The sequence below is a fragment of the Myiozetetes cayanensis genome, unplaced genomic scaffold (assembly GCF_022539395.1).
Source record: "Myiozetetes cayanensis isolate MyiCay16 unplaced genomic scaffold, myiCay2020 scf2-11, whole genome shotgun sequence".
NCBI classification, from domain to species: domain Eukaryota; kingdom Metazoa; phylum Chordata; class Aves; order Passeriformes; family Tyrannidae; genus Myiozetetes; species Myiozetetes cayanensis.
The window spans coordinates 16,693,318-16,705,459 of NW_026087411.1; positions in this window are offsets into that span (position 1 = coordinate 16,693,318).

Below are 12,142 nucleotides of genomic sequence, written 5' to 3' on the forward strand. Positions count from 1 at the left end.
TCTAGCAGTCTGTTTACAAGCCTCAGTATACCAAAGGATGCAGCGTGGGCATTATGGAGTCTTCCTTTGAAAGGTCTGAGCATTAATAAGTTTATAATAAAAACAAACAAATAGAAAAATCTAGACAGATAGATTTAAATGAATCATCAAGCAGCCAGTATTGATTTAAATTAATGATCTATACTTCTCAGCATAAATTGTATGTTTATTTTCAAGGTAGAAATAGCTTTGCCTTGAAGTTGGAATGTGTCTCTATTGATCAGTATAATTGACCATTATACAAAATACTTAACAGAATATATCTAGTGATATATGATAGAAATTTGCTTTTTTTTTTTTAATATATTCTGTCAGGTGGGAAATGGTGAATGGAGCATTGATATTGATGCTTGAGCATGATTCACTTTTCTTGTCATCTTCGTCAAGTTATACTTGGATGAAAACTGGAATTTTATTAAAATGCACAATAAACTGCAATCTAAAATAGCAATACTGAAAAGTACAGGGGGGAATAGTATGCTTGTTGCAACATATTTTGCATTTAAACTTGATATTGAAATGGTGAATTATTGTCCCTACTTTGTGCACTGAAGTCATTGCTTTTGATCATCCCGGTTGTGTCACAGAGGTCCCTGTGAGTGCTCCTGGGATTCTGTACGGATATCCCAGCTAGAAACACTGTTGTACCCAGCTGCAATAACTGCCAAACCTTGCCATAGGCTGGCTGATGGCAGGGGGCAATGCTTACCAAGGGCTTCCTCATCCCTCACCTCTGTGAAGGGACAGGTTTTAAACCTTATTATTTAAGGTAGTTGCAGCTGTGGAGAATCTCTTACTGATATATAGGATTTTTAGGTGTATTATTAGCCTGTTGCAATGCAGCTGCTACTGATGTGACACACTTTGGTACAAAACTAGGGCAAGGTGACCTGCAATGTAGATGACTTCATTGTTTTCTGAACATGTGTATTATCTTAATGCCTATGTGTATAGAAGCTGAAGGGAGTTAATGCATAGGTGGCATAGCACTAACTATAATTAAGGGAGCTCCCCAACAGAGAGAGGCAGATGAAGGAACCATCTGTCACAATCTGGTCACTCCCAACACCTGGCTACCTGACCCATTGGATATATGTGCCTCAGGGAGCAGGTGTGCTTGTCACCAGTGTAAAACACCAAACCACTGAGAGCTTGCACAGTCCTCCCATTTTTGGGTACAACATATGTTAGTTTTAGTGAGGAACTCCAGTGTCCTTAAGAGCCTCCGTGCTCCACAGCTGTCCCAAGTGACTCTAGGTGCCCCAGTGCTGAGGTGACACCTGGACTGACATAGGCATCCTTGCCTTAGGTTCTGCTTTCCCTGGAGCAGAAAGCTGGGTGATTGGTTGTGCAGGAACCACAAAATACTACAGGAGATCTTGCAGTCTAAACCACTAGAGGGTTTGCTGGCACTTTGAATTGAGAGTAAATTTTTGCTAACAAAGCTCTTAAATCTTGGTTTCGTTGAGAACAGATCAGAAGAGGAAAGTTAGTTTTACTTTCCCCCTTTATTTTTCTTTCCAAATACTACTCATTTTGACAACTTTGAGGAAGGTAGTTATTAAACTGGTTGGTCTGCTATATGCACTCTATCTGCAAAGAGTCCTGTGGGAATCCCTAGCTTTTAGTTCTAGGAACTGAGTTCCAATGCCTTGGTGATAACCCTTCCAGGTTAACTGGCTTGATTTCCCTTTAAATGTCAGCATCAAACACACTATTTGATCATTTATAAATGTAATTTCCAATATTTTTGTAGTGTCAAAAGCTTAACCATTGTAGATGGTTATACTTACAGTAAGTATATTTTAGAAAATAATAATATATTTGAATAGCACTCTAGATTAAATATTTTTAGAGGACTTTTAAAATGAGTAATCACTTTTTCCCATGGGCAAGAATTCCTCCTTCCCACTTCTGGATTTACAGATGAAAAAATTTCAGAGTGCAAACTATGAAGATTTAAAAGAGCTTTGATTTAATTTTAATCTCAGGTTAAAGTAAACTCAAAACAGCAGAACTAAGTTACACTTTTTTTAGCCTCTATGTTCTGCTGGGGAATTTGCACCAATACTTATCTCTTGTTGATTTCTGTATCCCAGCCTCTGGAAATAGATCTCATCTGTTAAATTGGGATTTTGGCTTTGCAAGGAGCTGAGAAGGTCTCTGTCACAATTTCCACTGCAGCAGTGACTTGACTCCTTTGCAGTTACACACCCCAGCGGGCGAGCGCAGGGGGCCACTAATGATGGCAGGATGATCCTGGTGAGCCCAAGCAGGGGGTCAGGTGCCGGGAACGCGAGGGGCAAGTGGCCGGGTTGGATTGGTGTCAGGGTGCAAAGAGGCTTAAGGCAGGAACCTGTGAAGAGCTATGGCAATGGCAAACAGCCACGACCAAGGGCAGCGTGGTTTTTTTCAGCAAGGAAGTTCCTGCACCCAGGGCCTGGCTTTAATAAAACGTGACTGGAAATGGTGAGGAGCAGCAGCATGCAACCAGTTCCAAGTGCATGACTGCTGCTCAAGGCACGCCACCGGCATGTGGGTCCTTGCTGAGTGCTTTTTGGCACCTCCACTTTAGGGAAGCAGAAGACTTGCCTAAATCTGTCCATTTTAGCATGTGATTACCTGTTGGGCACATTATCACCATAACTTCTGACTTTCCCATTCTTGTGCCTCCCTATCCACTCTCTCATTCCTCTTTCTGTAGTAGTTTATTTCCTCCCCCACATCATCCTTTCTCATATTTCCTTTTCTGTGATGACTTCATTTTTTCTGGATCGCTTTCTTTTTTTTCTGCTCCAATTTTCTCCTTTCAAATGTTTGCATAGGGTATAAAGGTATTCCCTCCCATCTCTTCCAGCTGGACGTGGCATGTCTGACATTGGCTCATGAGTGAGAGTGTGGCCTTATCTGTGTAAAAAGGAAAAGTCTGTAGTCAGTGTGAGCTGAGCTTGAGCATACAGTTGATCTATTCATCAATGGACAACTTTCTTCCCTGTAAGTAATTAGTAACAGGTGGCAAGAGGAGTATTGCTTGTTTTAGTAAGATACTTTACTTACAGTAATCGTTAGAGTCTATTGGTGATTAGAGTTTTGTTGTTAGAAGCTGCGTTTGACTGGTGCCTTTGAAAATCAGCTTATTTATTTTCGTGTCTAGATATGGACCTCAAATTTTCGCCAAGACAATTTGCTCAAGATAATATTATCTTGAGGGAACAGAACAGGGAAGACAGCCCCAATTTTTTCATCTCTCCTTTCCTATTGATATTATGTACAGTTTTAGAAAAGCGGATGTTTATGTATTTAGATTCACTAAAGCAGATATTCAGATTATATAGCAGATTATAATTAAGTGAGTGGTCAGAATTAATCTGGGAGGAGTTAAAAGTAGGTCTTGTAAAGTTGCACAGCCTCTTTGTGGAAGTTTCTAGAATGACTCCAGGACAGAAGAAAGGGTCAGTGTTACATGGGAACACCTCGGCAAACAATTCCTGCTTTCACAACATGGTGCACCTTTTCTGGCCCTACCTGGATCAGTTCCTGGGACCTGTATGAACACAGCTGAGAGAATAAGTGTAAGCTGGGACTGCTGCATGCAGAGCCCTGAGAGGGGAAGACCTGAGGTTTAAGGATCCAAATTGCCAACTGCTCTGGGGAACAGCAAGCCAGGTTGATGGTAGTTCCTTTGCACCATAGTTCCTGTGAAGATTAGAAGGGTTTCATACATCAGTGTAAAACCTTGAACTTATTATTCAAATTATCACAGTGAGAGCATTTCTTAGAGGACATGCAGTTGTGTTAAGGAACCAGTTCCCATCCACTTAGCTAACAAGACAACTATGTTCTGTTACTGCTGTGGTTTCTAGATTCATTTCAAGGCAAGCCCAAGCAATAGTATATTTACATGTCCCATTGTGCATTGAAACATTTTCTCATTTAGTACAGCATATGTTTAAGAGGTTACCAGCCTGGGAACATGGTGAAGGCCAGAGGTAAGCTTTCCTACCACAAGGGACTGAAAACAAAGCAAGTGGTGCAGCCTCCAAAGAGTTTTAAGAGCCAGCCTTCTGAGTCTGATTCCTTCCACTGGATTTGCAGAACCTGAACTTCATTGAAAACACTGTTTTCCTGTAGTCTGCCTTTGAGATCTTCCAACAGATCTGATTGATTAAGTACCTTTAATCAGATAATTAATTCCCAGGTCATCTATGCTCAAACTGAAGTAATTATTTCCAGTTTAGCTGTCACAGAGATCAAATATACCTTGCTCTATTTTAGAATCAAAGCAGAGAAGAGGAAGTTTTGCTCAATGAAAAATAGACTCTGAATTTCTTCTCATACCTTTGAAAGTCTTCTCCACGAGTATGATTTGTCAAAAGACTCTGGAATCTGCATTGGCAGCTGTTGAAACTAACAGCCATGCTGCATAAGTAAAATAAGTTTGGGACATCATATCTTTACTCTAGTTATTCAGCCTGGAAAACTAGTGAATACCAGCTTCAAATGCATGGCATTTCCTGCAGAATCATGTGTTGAATGCAAAATTAAGGTTTGGAAATGCACTCAGTTGCTATATGGAAATTCTAGCCACTCCTGGATTAATGCTTTTGCATAAGCAAATGGTTAGGTAAGAAAAGGGAAAAAGCCCCAAACAACTGAAGTTCGTGTTTCACGCTTCAAGTGACCCGGCCAAGTGTGGCTAGATTCCCTTTTAAAATCAAATGACCATGCTGCATCTCCCAGGGTCCTGTAGTATGAATGCTAAAAGGATTAAAACTAGTCAGGTCACACAGCTTTATTTTGCTTTTTATAAGGGCCATGTTATATCCGAGACTCATGTGCCATGAAGTAAAACATCCTTTTGTGTTCTGTTTTGAAGTCAAATACACAAAGAACTGTATTTTCTCCAGTTCTTTTCTACCAAAGTCTTTTTCATGAAAAAGTAATAACATTCAAAAAAAGTTACAAAGGCAATACCATGATAATATAAATATTTAAATGAAAATACCTTCGTAGTAACTGCTTGAGTAGAAGCAGTCTATCCACACATCCTCCTTTCCAAACATTGTAGTGCTACTTGAAAACAGAAGAAAATAAGGGGTATATTTTGATATTTATTATTGTGCAATTCTCAAAGGTGTGAACACATCACTAGTGTGCTGTTGACATTGCGAGAAAAGCCATGTGCAAATAATTATTTTGAAACTGAGTACATCTAAGTTCCATGGTGTAAAACCCACTGACATGCAATAGCCCCAAAGCCATTTTAGCAGCATATGTTACAGATGGAAAACAACTATATGTTAGCTCATTTTCCTGATGTTGCAGGTATCTTTTTGCCAGCCAGTGTATTTGATAAGGCACTGCCCAAGTTAATTTTAAATATCTCATTGAGGACTAGCAGAAGCCTTTGCACAGCTACTCTGCACTCTACCTGATGTACCAAATTAGAGACATCTAAAATATTTATCCATTCTATATTGTCATCTCTGTGCATGTTATAACTTAATTGTGTCAGCTACAATCTTGCATTGGGTTTTGTAATTTTCTATGTAAGGAAAAGGTTTTTTTCATTTTTTTGTACTCCACTAACAAATTACTATTTTGCATAACAGCTAACCATGTTCAGCAGAAGAGGTTCCTTTTAGATCTCACTCTTCTTGACCTTTCATCTTTATTTTTGACCTGCAGAAAAATACATCTTCCAGCAAAGTTAGTAATACAAATTATTCAACTTGCATGAATACATAGTTTGCAATCTTTCTGCCTTTGCAGCTTCTCCTGGTAATAGCAATAAATTACAGTAGCTAGAGTATAGTGTTTTTCTATCTATCTGAGTTGGGAAAAAGTGATTAATTTTCTCTCTTTCTTAGCAAAAGAAGAAAGTCTGTTCAGTGAAGCAAAAGTTATTAGAATTAAAATTAATTGGAGGAAATACAGTCCATAATTAAGCGAGGCTACTCACTGCCACAGATGCAATATGAATAGTATTCCAACTGTATTAGCATGACAGGAAAATGAGGACATTTCTCAGGTTTTTGTGTGGAACCACTTGCTAAACAAACTTGGCATAGAATCATCTAGGTGGGAAAAATCCTCTAAAGATCATTGAGTCCAGCCATTAACCCGGCACTGCCAAGTCCACCACTAAATCATGTCCCCAGGTGCCACATCTTGGCCTCCTGGGCACGCTGCTGGCTCATGTTGGTGGACATGCGCCAGACTTTCAGAAGCATAGAGCTGAAAGCTGCACTGATGTGGAGCTCAGCTCTGTTCTTAGCACCATGTGCATTAAAACCTTTGGCTGCCACAGTTTGCTCCAGCGTGCCTGACACCTCCCTTGCACTCAGGTTCCCTTCTACTGGATGCACGGGCTCTGGGACAGACAACTAAGAGGGTCACACGCTGAGCCCTCACGGTGACATTCGCTGGAACACATTGGTTAAAGCCCAGCTTGGCAGCAGTCATTGCCAAGGGCAGGGAGAACTTGTACAGCCTCTCCTCACCAGCCCTGCTTAGCCCAGAGGTGCTCATTAGGGCAGGAGAAACGTACTCTTAAAAAAGCTGATAAACTTTTGCAGTGTAAACACACAGCTGCAAAGAAAAAGCATAATTTTAACTAGGCAGATAGATGGGCTCTTATTAGAAAATTAAGTGGTGCTCCTAAAAAATACAGCTGTTTCTCAGAAATGAGGACATTCCTTAATGAAGTGGACTCTGGTGCAAAGCAAGCAATTTAGGGTCCTACGCTTATTTATCTGATTCAACAGCGTTTGCTAAATGTCAGCGGTTTTGCTAGCAGCCTATTCTGCAGCCATCTGAGTGATAACAAATCCTGCTTCCCCAGCTACAAACAAGGCACAGACTAGGGCGGTGGGGAGGAGACTGCTGAGGGGACAGAAAAGGCTGTATTTAAACAGTTGTGTTTGCTTTTCTGTAAAAAAAAAAAAAAATCTTGAAGATCTCTTTTCTGCCAGAACACTGGCACTTTGCAAACACTGCCAACACAAACCCTGCAAGTGAGCCAGCTGACATCAGCTGACCAAGGACATGGTGGTACTTTGGACGTTTTATCCATCTCTCTTCAGACACACAGCTTTTGTCTGGGCCTTTTGAACAAAACAAGCCTGTGAGTGAAAGCAGAAGCTGCCTATGGATGATGTGCTCAAGTCAATGCAGTCTGAGATGCACAGCACCAGAAATTAATGAATTCAGCTCAAAATCAAACCAGGATTTCAATATCTCTCTCAAATAAAATGGGGATTTACCATGCTGGATACATTGTGGGATAGATGCATGAGGGAACACTGTCCCCATTGCTGCCTGGGGCTGCAGCATTTGTGAGAGGAACCCAACAGGGCACGTGATCTGTGATGAGGAAAAACATGCTTGTGTTCTTACCTGGATTAAATGAACTGAATAGTTTCTGTGTAGCTCGAGCAGATGATTGTTTGGACCACAATACTTGCTAGTGAAACTGGCTCCTTGGTTGGCAGGCAGAGTAAACACTAAGGACTGAGGCTGTGGTTGCAGTGCCTTTGATAGAGATCAGTGCACTATCAGTTCAGAGACACCATAGCTCATCTCAGACATGGGATATGAAGTTCTCTTTCCCAGAGTCATGTTAGTCAGTGCTCACATCACAGATATAAAGTCCCTTTTATGATTTTATGCTCACTGGAGGGTGGACTGGGATGATTGGAAGGCAGGGAAGTCACATGATACCTTATTGAGCACAAAGCCATTTAGCACAAAAATTAACACAGCCAAATTTTTGTAGCAAATCACAACCAGCATAAAGGATTTAGTGTGGATCAACACACTACATTGAGTGGCTCTGCTGTTTTCAGCCTGGTCCTGGGAGACAGATAAAACTGGATGTCTTGTGTTATCTGGATATATCTTCTGAAACTTTTCCACGCCACATTCTTGCAGAGCAGGCTGAGACCATGGGGAGCACACACACAAACTCCAGTGACCTAGACTGGCCCCACAGGAGTCCTGGGTGCTTTTATTCTGTCTCTGTACACTGAGCAAGCAATTCATGCTCTCCCAGGAAGACAGGGTGAGAGAGCTGGAGCTGTTCATCCTGGAGACAGAAGTGGGTCTGGGGAGACCCTATAGCACCTTCCAGTACCTAAAGGGGGCTTACAAGAAGGCTGGAGAGGGACTTTTTACAAGGGCATGTAGTGATAGGACAAGGGGTAATGACTTCAAACTGTCAAAGAGGAGGTTTGGATTAGATATGAGGAAGAAATTGCTTACTATGATGAAGGTGAGGCACTGGAAAAGGTTTCCCAGAGAAGCTGTGGATACCCTATCCCTGGAAGTGTTCAAGGCCAGGTTGGACAGAGCTTTGAGCAATTTGATCCAGTGGAAGCTGTCGCCGCTCATGGCAGGAAGGTTCAAACTAGATGGTCCTCAAGGCCTCTTCCAGCCCAAACCATGCTATGATTCTATACACTAACAAAAGAGTAACTCTCTCTCAATGTAGAGGAGGATGGAAAGCCACTGCCCTGGCAAGACAGTTTCCAGTATCTTTCAGCAGGCATACATCATTTTCAAGGAACAAGTACAGGACAAATTAGAGCATTTCTAGACCAGGCCAGTGGCTGATGGTGTTTGGAGCTAAAGTGACAAGCAAATGTGATAGTAACCCTGTGGCCTGCTCACTTGCTCTTTGTGCCAGAGGAATTTCTCAAATTTGTGAAAGGTCTTGCTTCTGCAGAGTAACAGTCTCACTGAGTAACTACCACTAGTCATTTTCCATTGTTCCTGGAGCCACACAGAGTTGATGTAGTGAGAGATACATCACCCCTCTCTCCTTGTAAAGGCACCATGGGCACACAGGGCTGCTTCTCTGTCAGGGGGGCAAGTGTTGTGCTGTGTTACCCCCCCAGCTGTGCTTGCACCAAAGGAGCGCTAAGCCACCAACCCAGCGAGTGTCACCTCCTGCTCTTGGTGACACCTCACACTCATCCTGAGCTGAAAGGGCCACACAGCTTCAGAGGTAGGAAATGGAAATGCTTTTTGACTTGGCCATAAACCCATTTTGTGTGAAATCAGGCTGCTGGCAGTGGGACAGCTTTCCACTTGTGGGCTTATGAGCTCCACCTGTTTGACACGGGGCCAGTTCCTGCAGAGGAACAGGGGTTCCACCACCAGCACAGACCATGCCAGTCAAGAAAGAAGCCAAACATGTCTGTGAAATCCCACTTAAAGGTGTGTAGCCTGGGTCTGCTGGTGGGAATATTCAGTTGGAAGCACTGTCAGGTGGTTGGTGGGGTGCCTTGGTGAGGCAGTGTGAGAAGAACATGCCTTCCCAGAGCTCCAGGTTACTTCCAGTTTTGAAATTCCTAACAGAGCTCTTCACATGACCAGCCTCTTCTACAGTGTTTTGTTAGCTAAGTAAAATGTGATGTGTTTAAGGCTTAAAAAGAATATGAAACAGAACTTGTGCTTGAATTATTTTTAAACTTGGTATGTTTATATCAGCATCTTAGTCACTACTATTTTTAATTCCACTCCTAGATTTAGAAGACCATAACTTTGGGGAACAACAAACTAAAATCTCCATAGAGTTGTGCTCCCATCTTTGTACAATAAACCTGTTGCACAAATGTGGGCACTTCTTGAACCACAAAAAAATTGTTATCTTTCACATCACTCAAGCAAGGGATGTTCTAATATGAGTCGAGCTATAATACAAAAGAGTTATGTTCATGGCAATTCAAATCCTGAAAAGTCAAATATTCAGGTCCTCAATATTGCAAGTACATTTGAAACATTCTTGTTTCCCGGGATAAAAGCTACATAATTAGGGCAAGCCCTTGACACTTTGTCTTTGAACCCACTGGATTTATTTACCAAAAATCATTGCATTGGATATGCCCAGCAAATGTCTTACAGAACTGCTTGTAACAAAATTAAAAGCTTAAGCATAGAGATTCTCTCTCCACTAGGAACTAACTGGCATTTATTAAAACCAGGAGTTTCTCATACTTCATCCCTTGCAACCTCTTCAAATTCTCTGTTTGACATTTTGAATATGCCATGGAGGTTCTAATACACATTACATAAAAAGAGCTATTATAAAATTCCTGACTTTTCCTTGTTTGCATGACAAAGGTGGAATGGCAAATCCTCCAATTGGACCAGATAATCACTCTCCTGTGAAAAGCCTGCAATCCACATTCTCTGTTTTCTTCTTAGTTGATCTTCTTAGCTTCAACTGTGTTTGGTCAATAATTTTATTTTAGGTGTGAAGTCCATAAATCACCTTCCAATACACATTGGACAGTGGAGAGTCCTGGTAGATTTGACATCACTCACAGGAGAAATCTCATCCGGATACAGGAAAGCTGGGTGCTGCTGGAGCAATCAGACATTTTCGTTTTATGTTATTGTGGCTCTTTCAAGAGCACTCACTGCACAGCAGGACCACTCTCTGAAGCAAAGACTAATTGGATGGATAAGTAAATATGGGATCATGTCTTCGTGGCATAAGAGAGAGACCATTACAAATCCATGACCTGCAGTTTTATCCAAGTGACACTAATCCTATGAATATAAATTCACTGCTCGAACTGAGCTGGCCAACACTTAGAGAGTCTAATATAAGAAACTTTATCAGCCACCTGAACATTGCTCAGTGGGGTTTCCAACCCAATCTTCTGATGCAGTTCATCGTGTGACTGCATTTGTCCCAGCCCCTGAGGATCAGCAATGTCCCATTTAACTGGGGAAGCAATCCTGAGGGAGGGAACACGGAGTATGGAGCCTTCCAGAGGGGCTGAGGGGGTCACGAGGATTTCAGGAAAAAAACCCCTTCCCTCCTCTTATTTGCAAGAGCAGAAGTTTTTTACTTGAGTTGAAGCTGAAGTGGTCAAATAAAGGGGGTATTTTTCACTGCTATTTGTGTCTTGGGAATGAATGTACTTTGAATGAACATATAAATGAATGTATAAAATCCATTTTCAGAGAAAGATGCTACACAAAGGGCAAGATTAAAGAATGTACTGCCTTGAGCCATGCACAAGCTGTTAGTTTGTAGTCTGTTTCCATTTTAGCCTTAAAACTCAATTCCCTTTTAACATCTAGCAGAGGCTTTATCATGTTTAAGGAGACAAGTTTCTTAAAAGGTTGTAAAGACAAAGTGAGCTGTAAGAGAAGTGTTTAGTGAGGCTCTTCCAGACGGCTTTATTGCCTTCCTCTGCTACAAAACAGGCTGCCTCGGCTGACACTTGTTTTAATGAGGGATGAACCACAACAGGGGTGCTTTTGTACAAGTTCATTGCGTTGAATCTTCCAGCCAGACTGTCCTCAGGGCACACCATTGGATGAAACTGGACCAATTTTAAATCCTTTACAGAGGTATAAAATCCAAAGAACCTCTGATGCTGAGGACATTTGCACATGTGCTCAGGCATGTGACTGCTGGAGAGGATAAGAATTTCAAGCTCCATGCTCCTTCACGCTTTTATCGATGACATTCTATTTTTTCTATTCACTTCTCCTGGGATTGGTGTCAAAAATAGATTTCCACATCTTCCCTGGCCTTTGCTGGGGAGCGATGTGAGCTTCAGCTTTAAAGGTTGACTTCGTGGCAAACATCCAGCCTCTCCACGCCAACCTCCAGGTCAGCTTCACTTTCCAGAGCCAGCACTCTATTGTGGTTGTTAAGAGCATTCAAAATACCAATATTCTTCACCCATCTTGCAAAAGAGTGGAGTGGTTTCTCATATTCACTGAAAGGTGATCTGCCTTTGCATAAAGGCCACCTTCTTTTTAGCACAAGTATTATTAAAACCCACAGGAATCCATAAAGAGTGATGGGACATTTCTCTAAAATGTCATGCCCATACATCTTTTACCTTCTGTGATTCAGAAGCAGCATAAAAGGACATAAATCATTCAACTGCTGTGATTCACTGCCCTGATTCATATACTTGATACAAATACTCAGAGATCAAAGTAGTACCTCCCTCCTCCCCGCCCCGCCCAAGATTTAAATGATTTTTTAATGCTTGCCATAAAAATGGACTTTCAGCTAAAGATAAAGCATCTCCCAATTGATATTGGCTATTTTAGGTAGCAAGTCTCCTGC